Genomic DNA, 6,000 nt, shown 5'->3' on the forward strand with positions numbered 1-6,000 from the left:
AGGAGAACTTGACTGTTCTTAAATTGAACTGGAGAGGGGAAGTTTTTGAAAGTCCTTTTTTCTTAATGTCTGGGGAAAAGCATTTCAAAGGCTTCTGCTTGGGAATGGGAGAAGGGCAGAACAGAGTTGGGATGGAAGGTGGTAGTGTATTAGCAGATACTCAAAGCATAAACATCTTGCTTAAATGTAACAGGATTCTTCACAAAGAGATTCGGTGGAGCTGTGAGTTCATCTCTTCAAAGGTTGTAGCACTAAAAGATGAAACAGCAAAGCCAGTGTGTGTTCATGTCCCAAAAAGAAGCTTCAAAACTAATTCAGAGTCTTTGCCAACTTAGTGTCTACTCGCAGGAGCTGCCAGCATGTCAGGTCTGTCTTTGTGTAGGTGGGGTCTCATAGGAATACTAAGTTACCCCACAGGCAAAATGTATTTTACCCAAACCTGTTGGCTCAAATGGGAAGAGGGATCAGTATAAGCTCTGAGATCATTCTAAGATCTGACTTTACCCTTTTTCAGTGGAATTGTACACACTGAAGATATTTTCTGCAGTGTCTGTGTACAAACTTTCTTTGCAAGTCTGAAACCCAGCTCCCCTAAAGGAGCTCCCCTAAGGATGGGCAGGTGCTGGCACTACGTATGCTCAAACTTTGCTGTCCACAGGCAAGGTGCTGAGTTTTTCTCCTTCCATCAAGAAACAAGCACTACCTCCTTGAACATACCTGCCTTCTGACAAGTATTTGTTGAGTAGTGAAATAAGCAATCCTGTGGAAGCACACACTGACAATTTAAATGGAGACACTAATTTACTTCCTGCGATTTTTAACAGTAACAAATGATGAAGAGTGACTGGAAATGCACCAACAGTCTCTTCTAATGACTCGTCGACCAAAAGGCTTCTGACCTTCTGTTATAGACAGCACTGACCTTTTCAGGGCTCTGTTATTTTGCCATCTCCTGAGTCCATCTGAACAAATTAAGTTGCCAGGAGTTAGGCATGGAATGACCAGCCAATTAAAATGTGAGATACTGAAAAGGGTAAGTTGTAACGGATGGGCATAGGCTGTAGGTACACCTTCTGAGGGCTTACAGCTCCCACCCACCTGATTGCACCAGCTCTGGCAGAGTAACCATGGAAAACACAGAAATATATCTCACTTAGACCATCTAGATTTTTATTTTCAATTCTTTTACTATTCTAGATTTATTTACATTTAACTTGCTAGTAGTTTGTTTTGTTTGGGTTAGGTGGTTTTCCAGCTTGGAAACAATTCTGGAAGAAAAGGAAAAAGGTTTACCCAGAGAAGGCACCTGACTAACATCTTCACTGTGCAGTTGCAGAAGGGATGTGGTGCCCCCCTATGCCTGCTGGAGGGAGGGAACTTGGAGTTTCATTTCAGACCTGAGATAATACCAGGCTTATTTCTGTGGTATTCATTGAAATTGTTGGTCCCCTTTCATAGGTTAAACTTCCCTCTTCCCATTCTGGTTTTCTCCTCCTTACCTATAAATGCAGCAGCAGGAGGAATGGTGGATGACAGGATTGCCATCCCCTGCGTTACGGAACGGCTCATAAGCAGGGCAGCAGATGCTACAGGTAACACAAGGGTTGCCTAATCTTAGACTCCAAACTCAGTGGGTGGTAAAGGCAGGGACATTTATTACTTTTTCAGAGCAACTTACTGGCCCAGCTTCATGGTTTGTTTCCGGGATTCAGGTCCTTAAGCTGAAAATACATATATTTTTTTTCTGTGCCATTGTCACCACTACTTCATTTGAGAAATAATGATGGGCATACAGCTCAGTGCAGGTCCCACTGTCACATTCCAGTGCCTGCTTTCCAGAGGGGCACTGAGTGACAGTGTTACGTATTGTTCAACCAGATGCTGACAGGTGCTTTAAAAAAACCCCAGGCAGCGATTCATCATTAACTCACTCTGCAGTAGCAGGAGATAATACAGTTTCACTGGTTTTTTTCTGGCTCCTATTTCACTTGCTGCGACTAATAAAAAGCTACAGGCAACATATTTCAGATGCAAAAAAGAAAGTTATCTTTGTGCTGCTTTTTGTTTGTGAGTGGTCATTTTTTCCAAGCCCTTGTTCCACAGTCACAGCCCTAGCGAGTCAGTCTCTCACCACTGTGTGGCCAGACTTGAATCCAGCCACAGGCTCGTGAATGATATTATTTTGATGTCCCTTTGATAATATTTTTCCTGGCAGTTTGTGAATGTTTGTTATGGGCTACTGTAACATTTCAGTCACAGATGTTGACTCCAAAAAGCACATACAATGTATGTCACCACAGATTGCTGTTCCTTGGTAGTATAATGTGTAATATTCTTGATCCCCTCTCAGGGAAACTGCTAGGCTTTTGCCAGTGATGCTCTCTCATCATTGATGATTGCAGGATCCTGAAGGCAGAGGTTGCCATGTCTTTATGTCTCTGTCTCTTCTGAGTGTTTTTCAGTTGTCTTCAAGGTTGCTCCAAGTACACTGGGCTCTGAAGAAGACTTTCGGATCCCCTTCTTCAGTCTGTGGTGGGACCTGGGCTTTCAGTCTGTACAGAAGGTGTGAGATTCTCTCTCCAGGATGTTGACTGGATCTCTTGGAGAATCTGAATAACGGGGTCACTGCATCATCTGGGAGTTAGAGCAAGTTTTCAAACGTATTTTAACTGTGAAGTACAGTGCAACGTGTCCAGGTTTGGAGGTGCAGTACTTTAATATTAAGACATTTCAGCACACTTACAAACCTTCAGGTTTTTCTACTATTGAGAGGCCTTTTTTTCAATATGCCAGATAACAGCGATTGTCAAGTACCTGTGTTCTCTTTTTCAATGTTTCTACACATGCTACTTATTTAGACATGTCTCATTTTACCCTTATTGGTTTCTGTCTGCAGCAATGCTTTACCTAAGCAGTAAATTAATCTGGTGGTTTATGTTCCTTGCAGCACTAGCATCTAGACTTTATACCCAAGCTGTGTCAGACAGCTTCGTTGATGGTTTCTATATAATGCATCTACTCCAGGCTCTATTTCTCTTGTCTGCATTTACTCTGTAGTTCTTTCCTGCTGCTTCACCCCTTGAGTTTTCTCGTCATGTGAAAAAGGAGTGGGATTGCTGCTGCAGGTGTCGTTTCCCAAGACCACAGCTTTGTTCCCAGCATTGTGCTCCTGTATTCGCCCATCACGTCAAAAAGTTGGTCTTATCTTCCCATGCCCAGTTCTCAAGGCTCCACTTCTGAGCACTGGTTTTGTTTTGGTGGGATTTGATGTTGTTTTCTTGTGTTGGGGAGGAAAGTATTTTTTTTTCTTTCTTTTGTTTTCATCATCTTCCCACCTCGTCTTGGTCTATTTCTGCTGAGGAAGCTGCTCTGCTGCTATCACAGTGTTTCATTTTGTACATATGAGGGAGGCTGGTTCAGGGCTATAAAATAGTCCTGAATTGCTGTGAAATACAGAACTTCTTAAAACACATTGGCTTACTCCATCAGTCAAGTCCCACACTGTAAATTTGTGAGTTTTCATGAAACTTGTAATCTGGGCTGAAAGAGACCTTTAAGCCTTGTTTGTCAGAACAGGTTTTATGCAATCATCTTCATCACTTTTCTTCTCCCATGGCTCCTGGATGAACTTTTCCCCTGTGTACTACTCAGTGGTTTGGGAACCAGCAGAGTAAGGCGTTGAAACTAACGTTTGGAGAACAACTGGGGATGGAAAGTACAGGTCATCAAATAATAATAATTTATTACTTGACCAGAATTCCATTTCACTGAGAAAATACTTGTAAGGAAGCTGTTTCAAGTTCATTTCTGGGTGACAAGGGCATCCTGGGCACTGGCAGGCAGTGACAAATACAGCAGCTTTCAAATGAATCACAGGTTGTAGGGATTGGAAAGGACCTCCAGGATCATAGAATGGGCTGGGTTGGAAGGGACCCCAAAGGTCATAGAGCTCCACCCCCCTGCCACAGGCAGGGCCACCAACCTCCAGGCCTGGAGCTACACAAGGTTGCCCAGGGCCCCATCCAGCCTGGCTTTGAACACCTCCAGGGATGGGGCATCCACCACCTCTCTGGGCAGCCTGTTCCAGCCCCTCACAACTCTCTCTATAAAGAAATTTCCCCTAAGATCTAATTTAAACCTTCCTTCCTTTAGCTTTAATCCATTCCCCCTTGTCTTCCCATTGGATCATCGAGTCCAACCCCCCCCACCAAAGCAGGTTCCTTAGGACATGTTCCTTTACGCTCCCTTTAGCACAGGATTTCCACTCCTTGTCCTGCCAGAGGAAGTAGCTTTGAAACCAGAGGATTGTGCATATTGAGAGTCATGTGAACCCAAGTTCATATTTCAAGAATAACTTGATCTTTCCCCATAATCAGTAGCACCCTTACTCCTTATGAATTATTTTTGGCCATTGATGATAGAAAATAAGGAAGTCTTTTCTTGGCCTCTTGGGATGATGGGGCAAGGATTTTCTAATTAGAGGTCAGTGGCTTTTAACACTTCTGCTATGTATCTGTTGTTCTGCTCCTTGGTTTGGGTCCGAAGACAAACAGGGCTGAGCTGCTCTGTTAGCACGCTCGTTTTGGCTGGAGAGAGGAGACTTGGCAGGACCGCCTCGGCTGGAAGGGTTTCAACCTAAAGCCAAAGCCGCGTGCTGAAGGTTCCTCTGAGCATCCACATCGCTGCTGAGCCAAGAACACCCTGTCATTACTCTGCAGTTTCTCCTGAGCGAGTTGAGATAAGCCAGTTCTCTTGAATATAAACAGTATTAATTAGTCTTTTCCCCTTGACTGATAGGAGAATTCCACCAAACGCCTTTTCTGTCCAGTTCTAAATTCTTTGAATGATCTGGCATGTATTTACAGCGCTCTGGCTGTACCTAACATCTTTTTCAGGAATAAAGGAGCTTGCACTGTCCATCCAGGAGCTACGTGGTCACACAGCCCAGAGCTAAGTCAGACCCTGCTGAGCTGGACCAGAAAAGGACGTGCTGTCCTGCCCCTCCTTATTTCCCTTGCACCCACACTCCATGTGCTCTCGCTCATCCTTCCCTGGTGTTTCTCAGGTGGAGTCACAAGAGAGTTCTGGAGGCTGACCTGGCTGGAAAATAAGGGGATTTGTTTGGTTTAAGGTCCATTTGGGTTGTTTTCTGGGTTTATTTAGATTCACATTTTGCTGGCTCAGTTCCCTGGCCTGGCTCACCGTACGCTTAGAGTGCAGAGGCATGGAGAGGTGAACGCAGATGTGAGGGTGTGGGGCTAGGGCAGTCAGGCTGCAGGTTGCCTGTGCAGATGTGAAACTGCCCTCTTCATTAGCACCTCTGACCCCCTTGCATATTCCTCTCCCCACAGGTTTTATTTTGAGTTACAAAACTTGACTTGCAATGCCTATTTAAGGATACCCACGCAACTGTTGGCGATGGAGGCGGCCTACATCAGGTGTTCACGGTGTGTGCCATCACTGGCTGGAAATGATTGAAAAGGAAAAAGCCAAAGTACAAACAGAAGGTATGAAGTTGCAAATATCTGAGTCTTTTTCTAGTTTACCATGTTTGTATTTCAGTGGTTTCTTGCATCTGAAATTTCCACTGGATCTACAGGTAGTGGAGTATTGTAGCTTGTCTTCTGATTGCTTGTGTACAATCCCTCCCCAGTGCATAGTACTCAAAATGAATCAGTTGGCCTTGTTTGCCTGGTTTGTAATTCCTGACAACCCACAAATTTTATTTTCACAGTCTGAGAGAGCTGTTCTGCAAGTTATAAACACTGGGGTTCTCATCATTTGTGCGTTACACAACTGAGCAGGAGTTGCCCCATGCAAAACACTGTCTGAACCAGCTCATTCTTCCTAGAGTTGGGAAAAGAAGGGCAGGCACAACTGTTTTTTTCAGATTGGAATAACACAGAGCATTTTCGTTCTCCCTTCCCACTAGAAAAGTAGTTCTTAAATACTTATCAAGCCAGAGAGACTTTTCTTTCTGTCTCTTTCTTCCAGTTCTAT

This window comes from Gallinula chloropus, assembly GCF_964237585.1.
Source record: "Gallinula chloropus genome assembly, chromosome: 5".
NCBI lineage: Eukaryota > Metazoa > Chordata > Aves > Gruiformes > Rallidae > Gallinula > Gallinula chloropus.